We start from the raw sequence: 13,528 nt of genomic DNA, 5'->3' as shown, positions 1-13,528 counted from the left end.
AGCTGCCTTTAGGCACCCATTTCAGTGAGCGGCTCTGTTCTGCTTAACTGTAGATGCTTCCCAAATTTCCTCTTTGGTGAAACAAGCATTTGTGCAGGTTCCCCATAAAAATGACTGATTTGGGTTTTACCAGGAGCTCTGGCACTTCTCCACTACAAGAAAGAATTGCATTTATAGAGAGGTTTATCAAGATGGGAATAGTGAAACAAACATTTTTAATGTCCAGCAGAATCCTCTGTCTTCCCCCAAACAAGCCTCCCTGGGCAGGAATTTCAGCCATTCTGGAATGGAAGCCTCCTGGAAGGAATCTGCTTCCCTGTGGGACTGCCCAGCTTTCAGCCCTGCTGCTGGGGGAAGGTAAGAGAGCTCTGTTTTCATTTACTATTTATGAGATGTGCGTTCCTATTGCCAAGTGACCACAGCATTCGGTGCTTTTAAGAATCTGCAAATGAGATGAAGCTCATTATTTTTTAATGTGAAAGGGATTATTGCAATGGGAGTGCAGGGATGTGTAACCTCAGAGATGGCTCTTGCTGGGGGGATAGATTTTGAGGCTTTTGCTTTAGGAAGTCAATAAAGAACACAGAGTATTTCCCAGTCATTCTGCTCAGCATCTAAAAGCAGTATAGGAATAACACTAAAAAGGATATTTTTTTTAATTGCAGACTGGGACTTGCAGGAAATTGCCCTCCTCGTGTGTGTGTTTTACTGTGCAGCGTTGAGAGAAATGCAGGGGCACGTTTCCAAAATAAATCTTTTCCTTAATAAGCAAAAATCCCTCATTATCCATTCCTGCCCCCAGTCATCAGAGCTGATCTCAGGGTCCTGAGGGACAGCAAAGGCTGGTGGCACAAATGCAGCTTTTCCTCGGATTTTGGGGTGCAGGGGTGCCCTGAGCCCCTGCCCCAGCCCTCCCTGCAGGTCACACACAAGATTTGTGCATCACCTGAGGATTTTCAGAGGTGTCTGTGTGAGCCAGAGCTCACAGGTGGCAAAGCACTGCAGGAGAGGGCACCTGACTCAACAACACCTCTGAGGCAGCTCAAGCTATGCAGAAAAGAGTCAATTTAAGGGAAATATCAGAACTTTTCTGTGTGTGGGAAGGATCAAGGGGCACTGAGCAACTGCTGAGCACTTTTTGGCAGCCTGGGAGTCTCACCCCTGCTCCCCAGCAGCACGGAGCTGGCACAGGCCACTCTGCCCAGCACAGCCACTGCTGCCCCTCCAGGACAGCAAGGCAGCCTTTAGCAGAATATCCCTGGGGATTTGCTGCCCAGCTGCCAGGGAACAGCACTTGCAGTGCTCAGGTGCCTTGTAAGACCCTAGACTAATTTCCTTCCCCGTGTTCCTGCTCTGCTGAGCTCATGCTCCACAAACGCAGTAATTGCAGGCATTTGTTTTGAGCCACATGAGCCTGAGCTCCAGAGCGAGTTTTATTTACTGCAATTATATCTGGCAGGTAATTTCTAGTAAACCCAGGGAAATGATTAACCTCCCACTAAATTCATGAACAGAAAAATAGGGCAAATTGATCAAATAAGCTGTTTCCTACCTAATAAAAAAAATATTACAAATATAACATCCTGGAACAGAAATAGCTCTGATGAAACCATAAAGACAAGCAGGAACCTGCTAGAGGCAGCTGTGCAGAGTTTTAAAAATTCTAGTTTATCTCCCAGCCATGAGTTATTATTATTTTACCCATTGCTGGTGGTGGAGCTGCTTCAGCTGTGCCCATACCTTGTGTCACAGATGAGTGACTTATGTCACTTAAAGAATCATAGGCAAAGGTATTAGCAGAAGGGGATTTAATTAAAATTTGTCAGAGTGTGATTGAACAAAGTTTGATGGCAAGTTTTACTCTGACTCATTACACATGGATGAATTCTGCAAAGGAAAATGGAGTTGGAATTGATTTCAAGTGATTTACACAGAGAGTAAAGAGCCAAAAGGGTCAGGGAGACCCTCCTGTTGAGTCATGAGGTGCAGAGTGGAATTTCTTCCTCATTTGGGTTTGGATAAGAGGCAAAGACAGCCTGGGACGTGAGAGCATCCCTGTGGACAGGTTAGAGAATGCTGGAAGCAGACCTGGCTGCTGCTGATTTCCACAGCAATGTCTGTTTGCATTCCCTCCCCAGGGAGAGCTTGAGAACCACCCCAGGGCAGTGGCTGAAGAATGCCCAGAATTGCCATTTTCCAGCTCAAAGCTCTGCCCTGTGACCTCGTGCACTTTAAAATTCCTTATCCATCTCCACCTGGGGTGAGGCAGCTTTATCCCAGCCTGGCTTGGGACACACAGCAGCAAATGGGAGATGAGGGAGATGAGGAAGAGTTGCTTGTCACTCGTGGAAAAGGAGTTCTCAGCCTCATCTGTGGTGCTCCCCAGACTCCAGACAGAGAATAATGTCACTCTGAGGCCCAGATTTTCCTCCTCCTTTGGCATGATGGTAACCAGGAGAAGAGCTGGAGAAGATCCATCATGGGCCACCTCTGTCCTCCTCCCGTGCACCGCTGGCCAGGCTGGGCACAGAGGGGCTCCAGCTGCTTGAGGTGAGGAAAACCAGGAGATTTGTCATTTGGGGAGAGCTTTGCCCGTTCTCCAGGGCTGCTGGGTTTGCCCTGCCCACACAACCTCAGCCTTGGTGGGTACAAAGTGGGTACAAAATGATGGGTAAATGGAAGCAGGGAATTTCCAGGCTGGCAAGGTGCAGGTTTGAGGGGTTCTTTCTCCTCCTTGTCCTCTCCCAGGCACAATTTCCTCTCTGATCCTGACTGATGGTTGATTCCATTGGGTTTCCCACACAAACAGTGGCAGTGAGTCCCTGATGAAAGCCCGGGCAGGCTGTGCAAATGGAGACAGCCACTCCTCTGCACTGCTCCCTGCTCCCTGGGGCTCAGCCTCCCAGTGTCCACTCCCGAGGGGTTGCAGCACTGTGGGATGGGATGGGATGGGATGGGATGGGATGGGATGGGATGGGATGGGATGGGATGGGATGGGATGGGATGGGATGGGATGGGATGGGCAGGGCAGCAGGGACAGGGCTGGCTGTGTGTCAGAACCCAGCACATCCCTGTGCCTGCCCTGGCTGTCCCCAGACCCTGGCACCAAGTCACAAACACCTGTGGCTTCCATTTTAGCCCGTGGAAAAAGCTGCCAACTCTGTGTGAGGAATTACAAACCACAAGGGTTTGAGTGGTGTGGTAGTTGAGTTAACACAGGGTGGAAAAGTAGAATTTTGGGGTTTTTAGAATATTAAGAGGCTCAAGATGGAGGGATTTGGGTGTGTCCTGACCTTCTTCTCCTTCTCCTTGCCCTCCCTGCCTTGCTGTGCTGGTGACACTTTTCTGTTGGTTTAAGGCACAGACACACTGCCCAACAGAAATGACAGATATTGGCACGTTATTGCAAACATGGCACAGGCAGTTTTTGGTATAAAATGCAAACACCCCTGAGGGCAGACAGACTGCCATGGCCGAGCTGCTGCCAGAGCTCAGCAGGGCAGAGAGAATGTTCTGGAGAAGGGAAAATGAACAGCTTGAGAAGCTGATCCTGCACACTCAGACTGCTCCTCTGGCTGCAGGGCTGGGAGAAGGAGGATTTTACACTCCTGGGGTCATCCCAGCACCCAGACCCCAGGAACTGTGGGGCTGCCCAGGGTGACAGGGGCTGGGACATGGGGAGGGGGCTGTGCTGGCCCCTCATGGCACCACAGGGACGGCCAAGTGACCAAGGGCAGTCACATCCCACAGGACACCTGCCACTGCTCCTGGTGCCTCTGGGAAGGTGAAGCAGCTGGGTTTGATTTCTAGGGACACCCCTGGCACAACACTGGGCTGTCAACATTGCTGTCAGGAGCTGAGCTACTCCTGCCTTGGGCACTGAAAGAAATTGCTCTTGAGTTGGCACTACTGAGGTGCAGGTGGGATAGCAGGAAAAAAATTCTTCACTGGAAGAGTGGCAGAGCATTGGAATGGGCTGCACAGGGCAGGGCTGGAGTCACCTCACTGGAAGTGTGCAAAAAGTAGATGCAGCTCTTTGGGATGTGGTGGGAGGGTTGGATTTGATGATCTTGAAGGTCTTTTTCATTCCTTAATGATTCTGTGGCCTTGGGTGATAAATACCACACTGAAGGAATCTTCCAGAACCTCCACTTTAAATCTGTATTTTATGACCTTTAGGTACATTCCCTATTTCCCAGTATTTCCACATCATACAGAGTTGTTCTATTTGTATCTCTTCCCTCTGTTCCTTTTGAATACTTGACCAAATTCATGATTAAATAAATTCTGTGTATATTGCTAAAGTTTATTCTGCTGCTGAAACATGGCACAGAAATCTTTTGTCTGTCCTGAAACTTCAGACAAATCTTTGCTTCCTTTAAAATAACCTTTGAAATGTTTTTCATCCAAACGAGTGAAATAGCAAGAATAATAGATGTTGTAGGATTTGTAGCCACTATAGTTTCCTGCTTCTCCAAATGCTTTTGGAAATGCTGATTGATTTGTAACAAAGCTTGAAATGTCACCAGGAGGAATGAATGAAAAATACACTGCTCTAATGTATGTAGAAGTTGAAATTGGCTCAAAGTTTTAACCTTTAGAGGTGCTTTTTTCCTTTTCTACCCTTTTTTAACTGTTCACAGCAGTCAAGGAGTTGGAAAGATAACCAGGAACAAAATGCACATAGAGGAAATGAATAAATTATGCTCTTATTTTTGGCACATTTACAAGAGAGACATTTTAAAACTCCACTTCAGTGACAAAAGAAAGGATTGCTCTAGTTAAAATAAAGTTTGTTCCCTCTGCGACAGAGGGATGCTGTGCTGGGGAGGTCTGATGGATCCCTGGCTTGATTCTGAAGGTGCTTGAGAGGGGGAAAAAACCCTGACTGTGCCCACAAACACCTCAAAGCCTGCAGGAAGGGGCTCTGCTGGGGCAGGAGGGGATCATTCCTGCCTTGGCCAGGGTGGGAATGTGCTGGGAGAGCAGGAGCCACGTCCAGGCAGTGTTTGCTCCCCAGCTGGCTGTGCTGGCTGGACTGGTCTCGGTGAGCTGGGCTGTGTTTGGGCAGCAACGACAACGGGGCTTTGCCTGCTCTGGAATTGGCAGTAATTGGAACTGCAGAATGAGGGAAACATGGTTTGAAACCCATCCAATTTCAGCTCCAGCAAGATGACCCTTCAGGGACGTTGAGGCTGCTCCGGGGCCAGCAGCTCGTCTGTGTTTTGTCCCTGCTGTCACTGGTTGTGTCGCAGTCCTCGCAGCGCTCAGCGTTTGTCACTCAGGTTAGAAATGTCTGGTGCTTTCCAGGGTTTGCTGCTTTTCTTCTTCCTGATGAATTTACTCTCTGGAGTATAAAACATGATAGCAAAAGCCTCGGGACCTGCCTCGCTGCAATCAGTCTGGGCTGGGAGATGTGCAGCAGCTGGAGCTGCAGTGCTGGGAGCATGGGATTCCTTGGGCTTCACTCTCCCCTCCTCCCCCTCAGTAACCAGTGATTTTGGGCAGTTTGAAAGCCGAGCAGGAGCTGGGCAGCGAGTGGGGCCCGAGTGCATTTTGTTGTCACTGAGAACCAGCGAGGTGGCTCATCCTCCCTGCCCCGACAGGACCTGTGAGCCCCAGCTCAGTGCTGCAGCAGAACGGTGCAAAACTGCTGACAAATGTGCTGCTCCAGCTTTTGCCCAGGATTTTGGGGGTGGAAACCAGGGCCCTTTTCTTCCTGCAGCTCCCTCTGCCCCTGTGCCAAGAGCTGTTTCATGTGGTGATGCTGTGAGGAAAGATGAGAGGCAAGAGATACTGAGCAAAACCAGGTAACACCAGCAATAAAAACTGCAGGTTCTCAAGTTCCAGTTCATTCCAGTACCCTGGAACTTGCAGCCCCACTGGAGCTGGAGTAAGCCAAGCTGATGCCCTGGTGTGTCTGTGAATGCCAGCGTTGGAGGAAGGTCAGGAGGGAGCTGCATTGCAAATGAATGAAATGAATCCTGGAGCAGTAATTACAGGGCTGTCTCACCTTGTTCCTAGATGCTTTTTTTTTTTTTTTTTTTTTTTTTTTAGTAGAAAAAGGCTCAAGATGAATCCACCTATCTGATTTCAGCCTCATGATGTGTTTGTTCAACATAAAAAAATCGATGTTGAACTAAAATTTAGTGGGGAAGGAGAAGGTCCATGGGGATTACATTCCTGTTCAGTGCAATTTCGTGTTTTACTGCTGCATAGCCTGGCTGGTTAATAAGGGCTCCTTGAATGGGAGTCTGTATTATTGCTGTGCTGGTATGTGAAAATCAATCCTTGTAAATTTATTGGTGGCCACGTGCTCTCTTTGCTGTTGTTATAATTGGGGCTGTCATTGATTGACAGCAGCCAATAACCAAAAGCACTTTTGCAATTCTGATCCCCATCAAACACCAAGGGCAGGGAGTGTCCTTGTGCCTCACACTCTCCCCCAGAGCTTGGATCACTCCACAGATTACTGGGATGAAGAACTTGCCTGGAATTGAGGGGAAGCAGTGGGGATGGCAGTGTAAGGGCTGTGCCTTTGGCCAAAACACCAGGAGAAAACCCAAATCCCTCCTTTTGGGTTAATGAATCCTTTCTCCCTGGATCTAAGGTGAGCCCATTGAAGCACCTGGCAGGGATTCTCCCTCTGACTTTGTGCTGGGATAATGGGCAGTTAATTAAGGAGAGGAAAATTTGCATCCTTTGGAAGCAGCACATCCTGGATTCCTGTCTGGGCTTTTTATCTGATCTGGAGAATGGAAAGGAGATGACTTCAGAGAAATCTGAGCATGATAATCTTCTGGGAAGGCTGAGTGAGGCAGAAGCAGCGTGCTGGAAGGAGATCAGTCCTGGGCTTCCCAGATGGGTTGGTGAGGGATTTCGGGAACAGCCAGGGAGCTCCTCCATCAGGCACCAGGCTGGCTCCAGCAGGGCTCCATCCTCCATGGTTTCAATGCCCCAGTCAAGCCAGTTATGGCTCTTGATTACCCATTTAGCTCCCAGCATCTGATTGAAAAGGTTTGATTGCTGAATGTGAACTGGGATTAATTTGGTTAGGGCACCAAAACTAATGGCATTTACAGGAATTAGCTTTGGATATCAAAATGTAAGTCTGAGATAAAACCTCCACCTTTCTTCATGTGAGAAACACTTGCTGTAGGTTTGACTTACAGGAACTCAGTTCATGTGGTGCTGATGAAAAACAAATTCGCCTTTACCTGCATACATTAAATTTCTCTTCCCTTGGCTGATAATCCTCTGCATGTTGGCATCCTGACTGCTCTAAAGAGTTTTGAATTAATGTTGGAATTATTCATTTGGGTGGTAGGAGCATCTGTTCCAGTGTTATATCCGTGTCTGGTGTTTCTTCATTATATATGGCATGATGCACTAGAAAGGCACTTGAGATGCAGGTTATAAAAATACCACAAAGGCAGGGAAGGCATTTATTGAGGAGTGCTCTGTGAATTTGGATGCATTTCATTTAGGAACAGTCACCCACAAGTGGGTGATGCTTAGTGCTGGGGGCACAGGGGTTAATTTGGGAATGTCTGCAGAGGGAGCAGCTGCTGGGAGCAGGTTCTGACCTGGCTGTGGGCCAGGGAATCACAGATTTGGTCAGAGGGAATTTGGCTCCAAAATGGGGACCTGGGGGAGCACAGAGCTGGGCTGAGGGAGCCTGGGGAGTCCCAGGGAGGAAGGGCTTAGGTCAGTGTGTGACACACAGGGCCCACTGGGCAGGGACCAGGAGGAGATGGAAGGGGTGCACCTTGATCTCCAGGGGTCCTGGCAGGGCTGGGGACACCTCAAGGACCAGACCCACCTCTGCTGGCAGGTATAGTAAAAATGTGTTGAACCCTGGACGAGGGGAAGAAAATTATGATGTCTGCTCCAGATCAGGAGGCTGAAGGATAATTTTATTAAAACTATGCTATATTGCATTAATATACTATTTAAAGCAATACTAGCCTATTCTACATTCTTATGTCTTACTTACCCATCTAACTAACTCAAACCCCTGACTATCTGCTGAGAGCCCGAGCCACAGCTGGGTCCATTGGTCACTGACCCCAAACAGCTTCACCAGAATCCAGCCCAGCATCACTGCAGGTGAACAATCTCTGGTTATTGACCCCAAACAGCTTCACCAGAATCCAGCCCAGCATCACTGCAGGTGAACAATCTCCACACCACATTCCACATGGGTAGAACTAAGGAGCAGAGATAAAGATTGTTTCCTCTTCTCTCTCTGTGCTTCTCCTGAGGGACAGAATTGTGTCTCTCTGCCCAGAGAACGTGGCTGTCACAGTCAGGGATCTGCAGGAGGGGCTGGGTGTGGGTTCAGCCGTGCAGGACGAGGGCTGATGTCCCATGGGCTGTGTCAGTCCCTGGGGTGGCTCCAAGGGACAATGTGACCATCACAGCTCCAGGCTTAGGAGCCATTTCCAGGGCTGACCAAAAACCCTGCAGTTATGATTAAAACCTGTTCCTCCAAAGACAAAAGGCTCATCCTAAGTGTTGGGAGCTGTAAATCACCAGGGTCTCCTTGGCTCTGGGGTCAGGTATCAGGTTAGGGCTCAAATCAGCATCCTCAGGAACCCATTTCACTCTTGATCCTCTCAATCCCTGCTGAGGAGAAAGGGCTTATCATTAGTTATCAAATGATAGCAATGGTTCCCTTGGCTGTGTTCAAGCCCAGGTTTGTGCAGATATTAGATGAATTTTCAGAAGAACAAAGTGCTCAAGAACTTGATTCATGGGTGGATTTTGGCCTGTGTTTTATAGGTCTTCAAGGAATCACCAAAAAACCATTTTTTCCTGCTCAGTGTTTCGAAGTTTAACCCTGTGGTACAGGAACTGTTGGCAGAAACTCAGCTCTGAAGGAAATATGAACCATTTGTCAAGGATAGGAGCAGCACATATTTTAGCCCTCCAGCCCTGCAGGCTTTCAGATATTACCCAATAAAACAAGCTCATCCACTCCTTCTTCTTGAAACCCCAAACCTAATTTTAAGTCTGTTTTCTCTCTAGAGTTCACCCTATAACTTTTCTCCTCCTGGAACACATCCCATGGCTGGCTGGGTGATACCCCTGCCCCTTTTGGCCCTCTCTGAGTGGAGCCCTAAGCCAAGCCCCAAATTCCCACCAGGAACATCCCTCTTCCACCTCCCCACGGCTCCTCATCCTCAGGGATGGCTCATTCCAGGCTTGGTGCTGGTTTGAGGAGAGGCACTTGGGGGTGGGAGATGGGGAAGAGGAGAGCAAAGGAGGAGGAAATGGAAGAGCTCTGAGAATGACGACTGGAAGGAATTTTGGGGGAGGGTTTCTCATCTTTCTCAACCTCCATGTCTCCTGCACGATGCAAAATGCACAGCTGAGAGCCACTGATCTCCACAGCCTGAGGTTTTCTTGGCTTGAAATCCTGGTCTGGGCCAAATTCCAAGCGTTTGCTCATTTAGATGAGTAAATCTAAGAGAAATTAAAGATGAAGATGTATTATCAGTCTTAACTTCTCTGTAATACTGGTGCATGCCTATGATTTTGTCATTACATCAGTTCTTGAGATGCAGAAATTGCTGGGAGTAATTGAATTCTCGCTCTACTTTATTGCATTCTTGTGTTGCTTCCTTGACCCTGGGTCTCTTTGCTGAGTTATAATACATTTTAACAATTTTCCCTTGAACATCTGTGTCTGCAGGAATATCAAACATGGCACATCCACTCCCTTTCACGTGGAACAAACCACAAAAAGCTGTGACAGGGACAGTGCCTGGGGTGAGGCACAGGCAGGGTGGCTGTGGGGGTCACACTTTGAAAGCATCTTTTAAATCAAATGGGTTTTTTTTACCCAGCAAGCTCTAACTTTCATTCATTCATTTTATCCCAAGCAATCTGGGTTGATTCAAAGCAAAATACTCTCACTTTTTGTTTGTTTGTTTGTTTGTTTGTTTGTTTGTTTTGGGTGTGGAGGTGAATAATTGTTGTTTTAATGATCTTGAGAGTTGGTTTCTGTGTCAGGAAGCTGCAGAATCCCCATTCCTGGAGGGATTTAAAAGCTGTGTGGATGTGGCACTTGGGGACAGGGGTGAGGGGTGGCCTGGGCTGTGCTGGGGGAAGGTTGGGCTCGCTGGTTGTGGATGGATTTCTGAACCTAAATGATTCTGTGGTTCTCTCTAATGGGTCTGGCTCTCATGATATCCTTAAATAGCCCCTCCTGTTGCCACTGCCAAAGGCAGGACAGGCTGCTGGGCTAATCCAGAAGAACTTTTCATTCTGTTCTTATTTTAGCATCTAAAACTTTTATTCTAATAACTCTCCAGGCACTGCTTTGGCCTCCTCCCCAGCAGGGTGTCCCAGCCTGCCCAAGGACTACGACATTTGCTCAAGGTTGTTTTGCATCCTGCCTTTCATCAAGCGATGCACTTAATTAAAATCTGCACTCCACTGGCAGTGGTGGAGCAGAGCTGAGTTCACATCCTGAGTTCTGCTCCAAAGGGAAACATCCTGGGAAATTGTGTATTTTATATCACTGGCCTTTATGGGGTGGTTAATAACCGTGGTTACTGGAGAGCAGCAAAACACCTCTGATACTCTGTCCTTTAAAGAACACGATTTAAAAATTACCAGGCCATTAGGAACCCCCTCCTTTTTAGAGAATAAATGAAGGCTCACAGCTCTTTGCAGTTCAGGATGGCATATTTGACACTCCAGAGTTTTCCAGGCAGTGGTTCTGTAAGGAACCCATGAGGAGGGAGAGCACCATGGATGTGCACATCACCCAGGAGCTCCCTGGAGTCCCCAGGGATGCTCTGCCCCATCTGCACACATCCCCAGCCAGGGGGAAGGTGCTGCTGAGTGGAGGCAGGTGTGTGGAATGCCTCACTCAAAAATTCTTCCCTCTACTTTGTGACTACTTCTACTATAATATCTCAACTTTTGTGACTTCTTGTTTTTCCTTCAAGGTTGGTAACTCATCCCATGGCTCAAACCCAAAATCACAGCTGTTTCCAGCTGCCTGCCAGGGTCTCAAATGCTTCTGACCTGGGCCTGGAACCTCCAAAAATGTCTGAGGGACATTTTGAGTTCTGACACTCTGTGAGCAGCTCTGCAGCTCAGCTGAGCTTTGGCATCACCTCCTGACCCTGCTTCTCGTGGGGATGCACGTGGGAGCAGCCCAGGAGCAGCAGGGACTGCAGAGCCATCCCTGAGCGAGTCAGACGTGCAGGATCCTCAGGGGCTTTAGTGGCTGTGTGTCTGTGAAAATTAACTTATTCCTGCCTGTTCCGAGCTGATCTTTAGATTGTAATAAGCCTGGGTGTGTTTGGATGCAGTTTGTGATTCTGCTCCTGCTGGCACCTGCTTTGATGCTGTCTGGGAGGTTCCTCCCAGGGGTTCTGACTGCAGTCTGGGGTTTTTTTGGCCCAAACGATCTGAGGGCTGAGTGGATTCTTTATTTCTCTCACCTGGCTGCAACAGACCTGCCTGCTGGAGCTGCAGGGCAGGCACCCAGCTGGTTGTAGAACCCCAGAAATTATTTCTCCAACCTCAGCTTCAGCTGGGCATGGGCGGGACTTGGTTTTGTTATTTGCTGGCTCTGGGCATGCTGATGCATTTAAGAGGCACCTGGAGCCTTTTGTCCTATCTGGAGATGTTGAGTGCTGCCTCTGCAGGAGCAGGGAGTTGCTGGTGTGCTTCAGGTAAGGCGTGGAGCCCTGAAGGTCATTGTGATTCTGCTGCTGATGATAAGTAAAACAAGTTTGTCTTTTTGCTGGCGGTGAGGGGGATGCCTAGAAAGACATTAAAAATAGCTACGGGGAATCTGCTGTGCTCCTTGCAGCTCCTGAATTGTTGTGCTATTAATAATGTGCTCCAGACATCCATGGAGCTCCCAGCCCTCCCTCCAGTGGATGTCAAGGAGCCGTAGATAACCTGGTGCTATCAAACTTGTGCTGCCATGCAGAACTTTATAGGGACCTGTGCCTTGATGTGCTGGAAGTAAGTACATTATTACCAAGGATTTCATGCAAATGAAGGGGTATTGTGATGTAATACTGTCAGATCATTACAATTTTCTGCTTTAGTAGCTCCTTGAAGGGACTTTTAGGTCCCAAGTAGAATTGTAGCTGAAAGCCCTGTGCTGCAGGTGCCTGTTCTCTGCTCTGGGTCCCCCACCCCTGCCCTGGGGAGCAGAGGGGTTGTGCCCTGCCTGGCTGGGCTGTCCCTAAAAGGATAATCTCTGTGCAGCCCCATCCATGCTCTGTGTGTACAGGATCATTTTGGTCAAGTAGGAGTGATATTCTATTCATTTAAATAGTGTAACATCTGACACAGCTGCAATGCTCTGATATTAATGGCCCACTTGAGACCAATCCTTCTTCTCAAAGGGCTTTTGGGTCACAAATTCATCATGCAGGCATCGGGCAAAGAGTTATCATTCACTTTTTTTTTTTTTTTTGTGAAGGACAGATATTGATATTCCCTCAGGATGTGGAGCTCGATCCCCTTATCAGCAGTGCTGGGAGCAGAGGAATCTCCTCCATCCGACAGCCCTGTGTAGTTCAGACATCTCTGCTTTTTCCCAGGGAGCACTCAGGGAATGCTCAGATGTCACAGTCTCAGCCCAAAAAGCTGTATTTTTGTTGATTTTAGTGTTCTTCCTTGCCTGTGTCCAGCAGGAGACACGGTTTGGTGTGGGCAGTGTGAGTTGCCATGCCTTGGATGTTAACTGGAGATGGGGACAGTGTCTTGGCTGGCCCAAGGCTTGTTCCCAGGGCCAGGAGGAGCAGAGCCAGGGCTGCCCCTGGGCTGCTGAGCTGGGCTTGGCTTGGCTTGCAGCTCTTCTCCAGTCTCCCAGCGAGACTTTGAGCAGCTTGCTGAGGCTCCTTGGGCTTCCTTTCCCCACCTTTCCTTTTGCTGAGATTCTTTGTGCTTCCTTTCCCCAACTTTCCTTTCATGTGTGAGTCTGTCATGCCAGCCAGGAGTGCAGTGGGACAGGAACCCTTTTTATTTCCAGGTGGGGTCCAACAGGCTTTCCTCCCTGCTGAACACCACGGGTAGCAGTGAAAGGCAGATTGGAATGTTCCTGCTCAGCTGGGCACTACAAAACCACAGGGGAGGTGAGAAGCTCCCAGGCTGGGAGCTCCTCAGGGGCAGGGAACCTGCAGCCGGGCTGATACAAAATGCAAGGGAAGGGACCATGAAAAACCCAAGTCTGTTGTAAATGCAGGTGAAGCTGGTGGGAAAAAATGCTGATGTCTGGCTCCAGCTCAGAAGGCTGAATGATTTCTTTATTATAACTATACTATAATACATTAATATACTATTTAAAGGAGATACTCAAACTACAAACCTACTTGCTCTAACTCCCATATCCAACTCACTCCCAACTCATGGCCCTCTCTGAGTCCAGCCCCAGGTGGATTGGATTGGCCATCAGCTCAAACAATCCTCACCAGAATCCAACCAAGCACTCACCCCAGGGAAGCAATTCTCCAAACACATTCCACATGGGAAAACAAGGAGCAGAAAT

General features: G+C 48.5%; 1 long non-coding RNA gene across 2 annotated transcripts in view; it reads left to right on the top strand.

Moving 5' to 3' along the window:
• Window positions 1-293: 293 nt before the first annotated feature.
• LOC144247000 (uncharacterized) overlaps window positions 294-13,528 on the top strand; it is a 708,772-nt gene continuing 695,537 nt past the window's right edge. For both annotated transcript variants that reach the window (XR_013340720.1, XR_013340719.1), the window contains exon 1: window positions 294-357. This is a non-coding gene — a long non-coding RNA (uncharacterized LOC144247000). The remainder of the gene's footprint in view (window positions 358-13,528) is intronic.

Source organism: Lonchura striata, chromosome 12 (genome assembly GCF_046129695.1).
Source record: "Lonchura striata isolate bLonStr1 chromosome 12, bLonStr1.mat, whole genome shotgun sequence".
Lineage (NCBI taxonomy): Eukaryota > Metazoa > Chordata > Aves > Passeriformes > Estrildidae > Lonchura > Lonchura striata.
This window is presented reverse-complemented; position numbering and strand designations above follow the sequence as displayed.